We start from the raw sequence: 12,298 nt of genomic DNA, 5'->3' as shown, positions 1-12,298 counted from the left end.
CCACCTCTGGTTCCCAATTGTTATTGTTATAAATTTCACATCACGGTGCTCATTTCAGAGCGCTGGGGCAAATTTGATTTGGTGTGAACGAGTGCGTTTCCCCTGGGCTCGCAGGGGCGGTGCTGATTTTACTGGGGATGTGCAATCGCGCAGCAGCTGGCACGCAAACATGAGACTGCGCCCATCATCCACAGCACTCACTTGTGACTGCAGACACCCTGGGACAAAATCCATGGATGTCACAGGGTTGCACCAATAAATGCCCTTCAGCCCTGCAGCTGGATGACAATACAAGTAGCCTGAGTTGCAAGAGCAAACAGAATTGGTGAGCAGTGCAGAGTTGTTTTTGCTACATTACCTCATTGCCATTTTTCTTCTCCATTAGACTGTGCTGTTATGACCCTCTCATATAGGGTCATTTCAGGGCTGCAAGATGTACTGTTGGATATGGAGGGAGGGAGATATTTTTATGTCTACTGTAGGAAGACATGAGTAAGCATAGATGTTTACAGTGAGGCAAAAGAATGGTGCTAGGAGAAAACACGAAAATTAAAAGATGTTGGTACACATCTCCCTTCCCTGATCTTACCACCAGTAATAGCAAATCCAGATCATTCAGGTAGGAAGAGCTGAGATCTAGGATGGAGTTGAATCTAACTCAACCACGCGTGATCCACTCCGCCGGACACGGCTGCTTTTGGCTGCAGCAGAGTGTTGCTGCCACTGGGGGCTCCAGAAGGGATCCATCAAACGAGACCCTTCTGGGGAAGGTGGTGGAGCACCATGGTATTCGTCCTGCTGTGCTGAAATGAAGCCAACATTTGCCATTTGACTTCAGCCTGTAGAAGAGAAAGCCATTGTGTGAGACCATCACCGGAGCACAAAACACAACCTGCCCCCACACCCCTAACAATTAGTTACACAGGTTGGGAAATTATTCTGCCCCAAATTCATACCTTTGTGAACACACTAACCTTTGTACCCTCAGTGGTAGATCTGTTGAAGTCACTCCTTCCTACATCCACTTTCTCACCCATTTGCTCTTTCTCTCCCCACCCACGACCAATTACTCCCGCAGTGCCGACCACCCTGCGGAGACTCGCTGTATGTGTCGGGCTTTAACCCCAGCTGGCAACTAAGCCCCAGGCAGCCGCTTGCTCACTCCCCCCTGGTGGGATAGGAGAGAGAAGTGGAAGGGTAAAAGTGAAAAAACTTGCAGGTCGAGCTAGAGACAGTTCAATAGGCAAAGAAAAAACCCTGCATGCAAGCAAAGCAAACCAAGGAATTCATTCACTATTTCCCATCAGCAGGCAGGTGTTCAGCCACCTCCAGGGAAGCAGGGCTCCATCACACGTAACGATTACTTGGGAAGACAAACACCATCACTCTGAACAGCCCTCCCTTGCTTCTCCTTCCCTCAGGTGTATATGCTGAGCAGGATGCCATATGGTGTGGAATATTCCTTTGGTCAGCTGTCCCTGCCGTGTCCCCTCCCAACTCCTTGTGCACCCCCAGCCTGCTCACTGGCTCTGTGTAAGCACTGCTTATCAATAACTAAAACATCCTCGTATTATCAACACTGTTTCCAGCACAAATCCAAAATTTAGCCCCATACCAGCTACTATAAAGAAAACTAACTCTATTCGAGCCAAAACCAGCACAGCATGCTACCCGAGATAGATGGGTCAAACAATCAGGGTCAGCAAAAACGCTCTGGGATTTTTTTTATTTTTTTTTTTTTGCGTTAGTCCTAACGTATTCTAATCTGCAGAAATCTGGTTTCGCTGGCAGCCACAGAAAACCATGAAGCTTGCTAAGAAAGTGGGGATGTCTGGTAGGGCAGGACTGACTTAAATCAGCTCTCCTGTTCAGGCTAATGCGGACCTGTGCTCTGAGGTCATTCAAACTCCCTTTCCAGCACAGTGAGTCCACAGAAAAATCACTGCCAGGTCAGCATCTATCATAACACTAATACAAACAACACTTCTGTCCACGATGCAGCAGTGTCAGGGGAGCACAGTGTTTACTTGGGGGCAGTGAACGAGCCAGTACATGTAATTTCTTGCTTCTGTGTCAAGTTTTCACTCTGCTGCTTAATCAGTACTGCTTTATAATCAGTACTGCGAGCAGGGAATGTGGGTTGTGCTAGTACTTCTGCTGCATTCCTGCTGCAGGGATATTGTACTGATTATATGCAAAACTCTCTTCCCCACAATGACAGCAAGAAACAGGGTTTTTAATGCTTGACAGTATTTTCACAATGCCACTGAGAGAATGGGCAAGAGCAAAAGCTGCTCGGTTCAATTTGCGTTATTTAGAAACTACTTTAGAAACACCGCTAAAGGACTACGCATTGTAATTAGGCACGAGGTCAGAAGAGCTCCCAACACAATAAATAACTTAGTTTTGAAAACATCTTTTCCTGTTCATTAGGAAAAGCAAGTGTTAAGCAAGTAATCTGTCTCTTCAGTGCAATTTCAACATAATATATGTCATGACTTGTCTTACGAAATGAATTACAGGGCTTTCTGATAAGGCTGCATTTTACTAATAGTAAAGTGGCTCCATACACCCAATAGGGCTTTGTTAAGATGGAAGCATATTGTAGCACTAATGAAGCATGAGTTCAGCCTAATTAACAGGATGGCAACAGCAATCATACAGCCTTTTCATTCACTTTTATACATTCCGTCTGAGTAACAAAGTTGTGTTCAACACTGCTGGAACCCTTTGGCTTTGCTCCCTATTTGCACGCCTGCTAATCCCGCTTCTTTGTTCAAACGGGCCCAGATCCAGCCAAATACTAAACCCATATAATCATAGATAATAAGGCAGGGCCCCTGGGCAATCACACCGCTCATCCACCCACCTGCCAGCTCCCACTCCTCATATTTAACTTTAAGCACGAGAGCTGATCCCTTGAAATCAGCAGGGCCGCTCACAAATTTCCACTTCAGCACACACTAAAGTGCTTTACTGGATTAGGGCCACTGTTTCTATTGTAAGAGAAAGAGTCACGGGCAGAATTTATTTGCCTGAATAACCTATCCTGCCCGTGTTGGAAAACAATAGCATTTTCATTACCCACTTCGCAACTCACCTGAATGAATGGGAAAGGCTCTTTGCCTCCAGCTGCTCTTTCATTTGGGCTTGTAAACTGAGACTTTGAAGGGCAGTCCAGGGGACACCACGTTGGTGAGTTATTTGCGTCTGATGTGGGCATGATGGAGGAGATGTCCGGACTGAAACTAAGTTTGTTTCATTCATTTTGACATGTTCCATGCAATCTCTCATTTGAAGTGCTGAAAATAAGCCCGCAGATGGGGAGCCACAGATCCTCTCCCTTGGCCTGGCTCCAGCTAGGGTAATTACATGCTGTCTGGCTGAATCCTTTCATATGGCTTCAAATGGAAAAGTCATTCTCCACTTTTCCTCCTGAAATGCTGCAGTGTAACGTGGCAGTCACGGAACAGAAACTGAGCAGTGCCTGCAGTTCAGCAGTGGTGGGAACCATCTCTTATAGACTAAATAAAGGCTGAATTCCTTCAGTAACCACCACAGCTCCCCTGGAGAAGACTGTTCTGCTTCAGGGTACCACTCCTGGCCTGTAAGAGCTTTCAGATGGCTCAAAATGTAAGTATGCAGACAGGGTTGGTGGGAGAGTTAGTGCAGAGGTACCCATTACACTTTTGGGGGAAGTTCATCCCCAATTCTGAAAAATTATTTCAGAATTGGAGATGAACTTTCCCCCCAAATTACAATTTTGGGGAAAGTTCATCTCCAATTCTGAAATAACGAAACCTGACTGCAGAAGGTTACCTTTCCACTTCATTATAATCAGTAACGAGCACAACGATGTTCTCTGGTGTGGCCCTGCTGTCAGTCACTTGGCACATCCTCTCCACAGCAACTGCTCCAAAATCATTCCAGATCTACATACAACTCGGGCCCAGAGACTGGCCATCTCCTGCTTCAGAATTAATTTGTCCTTGCTGGGTTAAAGTAAATCAGACACTACATTTTTACACAGAGTAACTTTGTAAGCAGCATGAAAAGAGATGAAGGAAGCTGTGATCAAAGTCCCCAGTAAGACTACAGCCATTGAGGGCATCTAACACGTTGCCAGATTTTGCTCTTGTTCTAAAGTGTTCAGAAGCTGCATTTTCGTTTGATCACATATTTAAGTAAAATGGATCATTGCAGCAGAACTTATTCTTGAAGAATTTTATTCACTTCTACCACTTACAACCTACGGCAAACTGGTAGGAGCAGAAAAGTTAATCCACTGTTTTTGGGGAAAACTTGAATAAAACAAAAATCAGACAGGAAGGCCGAACAGATTCATAGACTGACAATGTGTATGGAAATGTCTCAGTGCAGTTCAAGTCTCACAGTGACTACTATTTTTGAGTACAAGGAGGCTGAGACACGACAAGACTTGGGACACTTTGGCCATGAAGTGACATCTATCAAGTCCTGTCTTTTCCTCGTGGACTAGTTCTTGTTTCTACATTGGCATGCTGCTCCACAGCACAAAAATGTGCCTTCTTGTCAGTGTGTCTGAATGGTTATATTTCAATTTTAATCTGCACCATTTCTGAAATATAAAGAATTGGTTCCTGCAGCCTTGGATCTTTAGCTGCTTGAAGAGTCCTGGCAATATCACATTAGCTTCCTGCAAATACCAACATAATAAACTCATCTCTTCCCAGCAAAATACTGAATAAAACCAGGCACTCTCTTATTCCTAAAGGTTTGTAGACAAATTCTTCCAGATTAAAAGATACATGATGATAAAATAATACATACAATTCTGTCCTTTATGTACCCAGAACGTAGCTCTTCAATTCCAAGGATGTTCTTTCCCTTCCATGATTAAAATTCACCTAAAAAAAGATACATTACAATGAAGTCTTTTACAAATGGATGTCAAACCATTTTTTTGTTGATCTGAGAAAAATATTCAGGATAGGAAACCTCATTAGAAATGAAAAATTTCGAGACAAAATGCAAGCTCAAGATGCAGACAAATAGTTACAAAATGGCTCTATTATCCCAGGGAACATAGCACCATCAGCAATAAATATGCTGCTTGTCTGTATTTATATTCCAATCAGTGTTGTTTCCCGTAAATCATTGGTTCTACATTTGTCTGGGTTTTCTTCTTCTTTTTTTTTTTTTTCCTGAAATAAATCATATCCATTAAGTTATAATGGCATGGGACATGTTCCCCTGCATAGGCAAAAGTGTTCCTTGCAAATCCATCTAGATACCCCACTCCCTGGACATTTTGACTTACACTGCAGTGACATTCTTAGACGCAAAATAACTGGTTTTCTCAACAAATGCTGCAGGTACAGATGGAGTTAGCAGGCCCATGGCTGAGGGAAGAATAATATGAGCTACCATCGGTGCCATAAAAACACGCAGTGTTAGCAGAGAGGGCCAAAGCTGTAAGGAAATAGTACGATGGCTGGCAGGTGGATCCAAGGACAGTCTCTGCCTGCTGGATGCTCATCCCCACGACACAGACTGCCGGTGCCCTGCAGGGCGTTTTGGGTGAAATGCTGCCTCCTCAGAAGTCCTGGGAAGTTGGACTTCAATGGCACCAGGATTTCACCCTTGCCATTGAAAAGACATTGATTTTCCTGTTTTACCTATTTCTTCCAGAAAATAAAGCAGTTTCTCTCTCTCTCCCTCCCCCATACTTATTTGGAAACATACAGGGGAAAAATAAGTAATACCAAAAATACAATTAGAAAAACAGAAGTGGGAAAGGTTAATCGATTCATGTTTTAATAAGAGCTCCTGCTCTAGACATGTATATACTCAGGCCATGTTGAAATACCCTGCAATTCACCAAACCTGCTTTTGTCCAAAGTAACAACCATGCTGGGACAGGTAACCCCAGGCCCTCCACGCTTAGGTGCTGTGAGCGGAGGTTTCCCCATCCCTCCACCCAAGCAAGTCCTCTGCTGAACTGGTCTCCTGCCTTACACTGGCCCGACTCCACCGGAGCCAGCAGACCACCAAGAGCAGCGGACTGACAGTTTTCTTCAAAACTGTTGGTTGTTACCTCAGCTCTTTCGCTTTGAAACCAGATTTCAAGCGGGAAGCAGCCAGGGCAGACAGAAATGGGGGGAAGCTACTGCAAGGACAAAACCCTGCTGCAGTGGGTGGGATGGAGCAAGATGACCTACCCTGCCTCTCACCAGCGGCGTGAACATGGGCTGCTGCAAGGAAAATAACGGGGGAAAAGGCATTCAAGCTCTTTTAAAAAAGATGTTCCCCTTTTCTGAATTTCACAGCCCTCTCTCTTTGCCGTTTGTACTCCCTCTATTTCAGGTAGCTGATCAAGGGGTTTTCGCCTTCACCCACAGCTGGAAATGAGAAGCCAACAGGAAAACCCTTGTTGCCAGCAAATGGCTCAAAGACTTCCCCAGCTGGGGACCAGTGAGGGCAGGAGAATCACAGTAACCAGCATCAACCGATTTGCATATTCAAAGATTGCAACTGAGGAATAAGCAGTAATGCCATTATGCAAATCCCTGGGCCCTGAGTGGCTGAAGCCACAGCTCAGCATACGGCATCCTTACCAAAATAAACCCATGCCGAGGACGAGGCAGCGCAGGGGCAAGCACAGCCAGGGAGCAGGGATTTGCTGAACTGCAGGAAAAGGCACCATAATTCATCAGTAACTAACTGTGCTCAGCCCTGAACTCCGGCAGCTGGGACAACTCCTTCCCGCCTCAATATTAGATATATTTGAGCTCACAGCGCTCTTCTGGGTCCATGGTGAGTTAGATGGCAAAATTATTGCCTGCAACTGAAGAAAGGCCATAGAAGTATATCAATAAAACAACATCCTTTCATGTACTACCAGTGAGCTAAGCAGCCATTATCACGGTTCCTTTCTTATTTTTTTTTCTTAACCCTTTTCAACCCCCTCATCAGCAGAATTGAATTCGAGGAGGCGTATTTCATCTGGCAGATAATTCTTCATCAATTCTGCTCGTGAACTCGTGCTTCAAGGTCAACAAAGGTTACCAAGAAAGGAGGTGTTCAACTGGTGCATTCAAAAGCAGTCGGTAATTACAGCAACATTTTCCCTTAAAATACCTGAAATGCAGCCATGCTTTCAGAGGGATTCTGTTCAAGTCTGTCATATGTTATTTTTCACAATATATGGCTGACTCTGCACCAGCCACTTGGTTCACCTTGATTCACTAATAACTATCCCTCACTTCCTACAGTAAATACAATTCTAAACATATGGGAGAGAATTTATAGTGAATTAGGGTTGTACATTATTGCCATGATTAGCTGCATTTGTTACCCAGCAGATGTCTGGGTAGTAAAAATCCCCCATGAGTACAGTATCCTGGAGTTACCCAATTCCTTGATAACTGGTCCAAGAATTTTTCATTCCTGCTGTGCTCTGATCCTGGTGGCCCAGAGCAGATGCTCGCTGTCTGCCCATCCACCACAGCACTAATCCTGCTCTCTCCACACTGCGATCCCAGCAGAGCATCATGCTTCCCCTGTTTTTCTCTCTCCTCTTATCCTCCACAAAAACCTTTCCAGGGGACGTTCATCATTCTCACAGCACCAAAACACTTTGACAAGCTGAGCCAAACACCTCCCAGGCGTTGTACTGGTGACTACCATCAGAGTTACAAATTTGATGACTGATCTGGCTGTAACGCTTTATGATACTGGTAATGCCATTATAAGAATCAAGATGATGCTCCCAAGATATCTCTGCTTGTGTCTGGCCTCTCTTTTCCCGGGCACCTCACAACCACATGGCAAGGGCAAAGCTCTGTTCCAAGAAAAAGCGTGAAGAAGAGAGACACGGTGAATAACTGGCATGAAACTAAAGCCCATGGACATCAAGCAACTAGTCCCAAAACATGGAAGACATACGGTACTGCCTTGAGAGCCTTCACATGGGATTATCTTTCCCCCTGCACTGGTTTCTCCATCCCAGGGATGTCCTACTTTTGTCAGCTCATGTCTTCCAGCACAGAGCAAAAAGTATCACTGCCCCCCCCAAAAGGCTCTTGCTCCTAGAGGATAAGACAGCACAGATGCTCTCATACATAAATGGGTATTTTTGTCCTCCGTTAGATCTTTGCGGACTGCCATCACTGACCACTTTGCCAAGATACCACTCGACATAAGCCCGGGGTCTATTGTGGTTGAAGCCGACTTTGTGGGACCAGTAGGCTCATGCGTAGTGTCACCTGGACTTAACCAGCAGACTGCCTGCCCTGGAGCTCCAGTACATCTCAGCTGTACAACACTTCATACTTTAGAGTCCGAAGTGGTCAAGTTTTTACCTCTAACAGCAGTGATCTTGCATATACCATGTCCCAAACACCAGGCTATCGTACAAGATCACGAGCACTGAGTTTTCTTCTGGCTGGCAGACAAAGCTTTGAAGAAGAAGACAAGCACTGTCAGACACTGTCTAAACTCCTGTCTCGGCACCCTGAAAATATTCCTCCAACCTCTTGTCTTCAACCAGCATACAAGCAACCCCTCATCATCAGTTATTTGCTTAATGTTATTACATCTGTCTTCAACCTGGAATAATACAAGCTTAGTAACTCTCTTCCAATTGGTAAAAAGGCTACACATACTAATCCCCCCTTCTAGCAGAAAATTACTTTTTCTTTGGTCTAGTAAGAGAATGTAAGTCTAAATGTAGATAATGTCAATTAATTTATCATTTACCGAATTGTTATTGTTCACTCACTTCCAAACGCAGAGTATAATTTGCAGGGTAACACGAACATCTAGTTCAGCCTCTCCAGAACAGAGTCATGGTTAAGAGGAACATTTTTAATTCAGAGACATCTTCTTTTGAACCTTTGAACTAAATGCCATGCAAAGGAGCTGAAACCCATCGGAGCCAACTCACAAGGCCAAGATTTTCGAGGCTCTAACTGCATAAACAAAAATGCATAAAAATACATATCTGTATGTTGTGCACGTGCCCTTTTTTAACCATTACCTGGCAAACTCTTCAAGGCAGGGCTGCTTCAAGGAATTAAGTACCATAAGGTGAGGAAAGCGTGAGCCCTACTTTATTGAACAGCCATTAACCATACTAGAAACTGCACCATAACATTAATTTTGCAGCTATAAGACGTTGGCCTTGAACAGAATTAATGCATGTGCACACATTTGCTACACAGTCATAAATTTTAGTAATGCAATTTTACAAGCCTCTTAAAAGGTAACCATTGCAAAAAAAAAAAAAAAATTAGTAACAGGAAAGGCAGGGTAAAGTTCAACAGCAATATTTCATTACCAAGACAAGGAAAGAAGACAAATGACTCAACCTCCTCGGTTCTCCCCTCTCCCCTCATCATTACTTGGGGAAAAACACACGGGACAACACAGATTTTTTTACAGCAGTAAGTGTGTCAGCCTGGCAGGATGGCAGATCAGGAGGATTTTTCAATACAGGCAGAGATCACTAAAGCAGAGTTTACAACAAAGCCTTTCCACAAGGACCAGACTCCCCATTGTTTCCAGGGACAGGGAGAATAATTAGCATTTCTCTAGTCCTTCTCCCAGGTAGGGTTGGTTTACCGTATGTAATTCCCTCTTTTCCCCACTTCCAGAAGGGACACCCACCACTGTGGACATGGGCTGGAGCCCCTCCAAGTCCTGGGGGACAACGTGCAGACAGCATACTGCATATACAGGCTCAAAACATGCACAGAAAACAGAGCAATTTTGTTGCGGATTTGACATTTTTCTTAAAGCATCAGCAATCAGAACTGCATGTTCTTGCCTGAGGAGTTAACCCATTTATTTTCGTCCTTAATAAATGAAAACAGTTTTCAACCCTCTGGTTGCAGACACTGGCCTAGAAATGTGACTTCCACAAAGGCCAACACAAAAGCAAATGGGAGTCATCTTCATAACCCTGCCATTTCCAGGGTCGTCCTATGATGCTTGGTGGATGGGTGAGAGAAAGGGCTGGGTCACATTTCCTTAAGTGCTGTCAACCCCTTGTCCCAGTGGGACAAGGAGATCTCAGACCTCAGGGGATTTTTTTAAGTGAGGCCAAAGCATCAATGTCTGGCAGAAAATTCCCTCTATTTACTAAGGAAAACTGGTTAACTTTAAGAAGAGGCAAGATCTGCACCTGCACTGTATGTCCAGAGACCTGCTTAGTGCCTCAGAGGAATATCACAAAATCCACAGATCCAGTGGGCAGGAGGGCACGGAGAATCTGGCCTGGGGATGGATAATTGTTGCCACAAAGCTCTTCATTTCTAAAAGCCTCCGGCCTCAGCAGCAACCATGTCTCCAGACACCCACCATTTCCTCAACCCTGTACTGTATTAAACCATGTGGATGACTTCCCTGGTCCGGCAGTGGCTTTGCACATCTCCTCCCCCCATCCACTGCTGGCCCACCAGGACCAGCAATGCCCAGTGGTACCAAGCACAGTTGCTTTCTTGTACTGGGCTCATCCAGAACCATTAACTGGCCTTCCTTGAAAATTTCAGTCTATTGTTCTTGGGAAGGATTAGATGTACCATTGCTTTTGGAAGAGCTTCATGGCTCTCCTATATGTAGCTTGTGTTATATTGCAGAAAATATATAAAGCCAAATGAAACTTACTTATGGGAGGAGTTTGGCTGCTGACAGTCCACTTCTTCCTTTTTTGAAGATTTTGCTCCAGTTTCTAAGTGAATGTTGTAGATTAACGTAACAGCCTGCAAAAAAATCAAGTGGTCCATGGTCTCAGAAGTCATCCAAAGTGATCAAGCTTCCTGCAGAACTATAGCAGAGCAGCACTTTACAAGACACAGCTCTCTTTCCTGAAGAGATAACAAAGAAAAAATAAGATAAAAGAAAGGACCTCATCTTCATAACTCCTTCCACAGGTGCTTGCCTTTTTCCAAAGTGCACACCAACACAACTGACCTTTCAATAGACCATGCTGCCATGGGCAGGCTACTGACTCCTTTCTCCTCTTCCATGTGCAGATGCAATGGGATGGGGTCACAGGAGCACCTCAGAGGGCAGAATACAGCCCTGAGATCCAATATTTCACTTGTGACTCTTTTGTGCACCAGGCAGAGCCATTCATCAGAACTAGATCCGAAATAAAGAATTTATTCAACCAGTATAACTGATTGCTGTGAGCGATGCATTCAAAGCAGCACAGAGATTGTGGGGCTGCATCTTGATCGCCGATACAGCACTGCATGGAGGAGCTTTCCTCTACCTTGAGACTCAGCCACTATCCGGCAGCTACTGTAGAAACCTGGCAGCTGTCCCATCTTCCAGCACAGCAATGACCCAGATGAAGTCTATATATTCTACATATCCAGCTTCTTGGCTGAGGAATGCTGGGCCAGAGTGTTTCGGATATTTTGGCATGAGCCTGTCACACTTAGTGTTTTTATCAGTGCCTGCTCCTGGATTCATGCTGTGACATAAAAATCTAGAGGGCGCTTTTACTTGTAACCTTCTGGACTTGATGCATCCAAGAGAAAAACCTCAAACTGATGAAAATCCACGCTACCATCTCCAAAACTGAAACCAACACCAAACTGTAAATCACAGTCCCTCCCGAGGGGACCTGCAACGGTTTGCAGCCTGACTCACCACACGTGAGCACCCAAAGCTGGAGCTCCAGCCCTGCAACACACGCAGCACTCCCCACCCTGACCAGAACTGATAAAGCAACGCATTAAAGGGGCTTATGCAGATGAGGAAATCAAGATCTTACATTACTACGTTTTCATGTCATCGTTCATTATTTATATAGGTCCTCCCTTTCCGCGCTGCCTTTTGCAGCCTCTGATGCTGGATTAGCCCCAGTGGCAGGCTCAGCTCTATCTTTGTTTCAACACCTGGAATTTTAAGACAACCTGTTTTTGCAATTAACGAGTCAAAAGCAGCAAATTAGATTCATACAGAGATCCTAAGCAAACTGATTGCCTGTTGCTGATAGGTGACTATAAATAGTTATCTATAGTAGTGACTTAAAAGGAACAGTGCTTGCATAAACAAGTTAGTGAAATAGATACCAAAATATTAGTCATGACCATGTTAAAAGAGTTGATATGGCAAAACTCAGTCATGAAATAACCTATGAAATGAAATATTATGGTTAGTGTCAAGAGCTAATCTCCCAGAAGCCCAGACAATGTGATGCAGAGGAGCTTGTAAAACAAACCCAACAAATTCATTTTTCATTATCTTCTGCCATCTTATTATTTCACAAGTGAGAAATCCATTAACAATTCTGCCAAGAACTAGA

General features: G+C 44.4%; 1 long non-coding RNA gene across 1 annotated transcript; it reads right to left on the bottom strand.

Moving 5' to 3' along the window:
- Positions 1-4,716: 4,716 nt before the first annotated feature.
- Positions 4,717-11,773, bottom strand: LOC113484202. The gene is made up of 3 exons (XR_003399175.1): positions 10,954-11,773; positions 10,648-10,847; positions 4,717-4,886 (listed from the first exon to the last, which is right to left on the bottom strand). It is a non-coding gene; the product is annotated as an uncharacterized LOC113484202 (long non-coding RNA).
- Between the last annotated feature and the right edge of the window lie 525 nt (positions 11,774-12,298).

This window comes from Athene cunicularia (genome assembly GCF_003259725.1).
Source record: "Athene cunicularia isolate RWA chromosome 10 unlocalized genomic scaffold, athCun1 chr10_part1, whole genome shotgun sequence".
In the NCBI taxonomy this organism is placed as follows: domain Eukaryota; kingdom Metazoa; phylum Chordata; class Aves; order Strigiformes; family Strigidae; genus Athene; species Athene cunicularia.
This window is presented reverse-complemented; position numbering and strand designations above follow the sequence as displayed.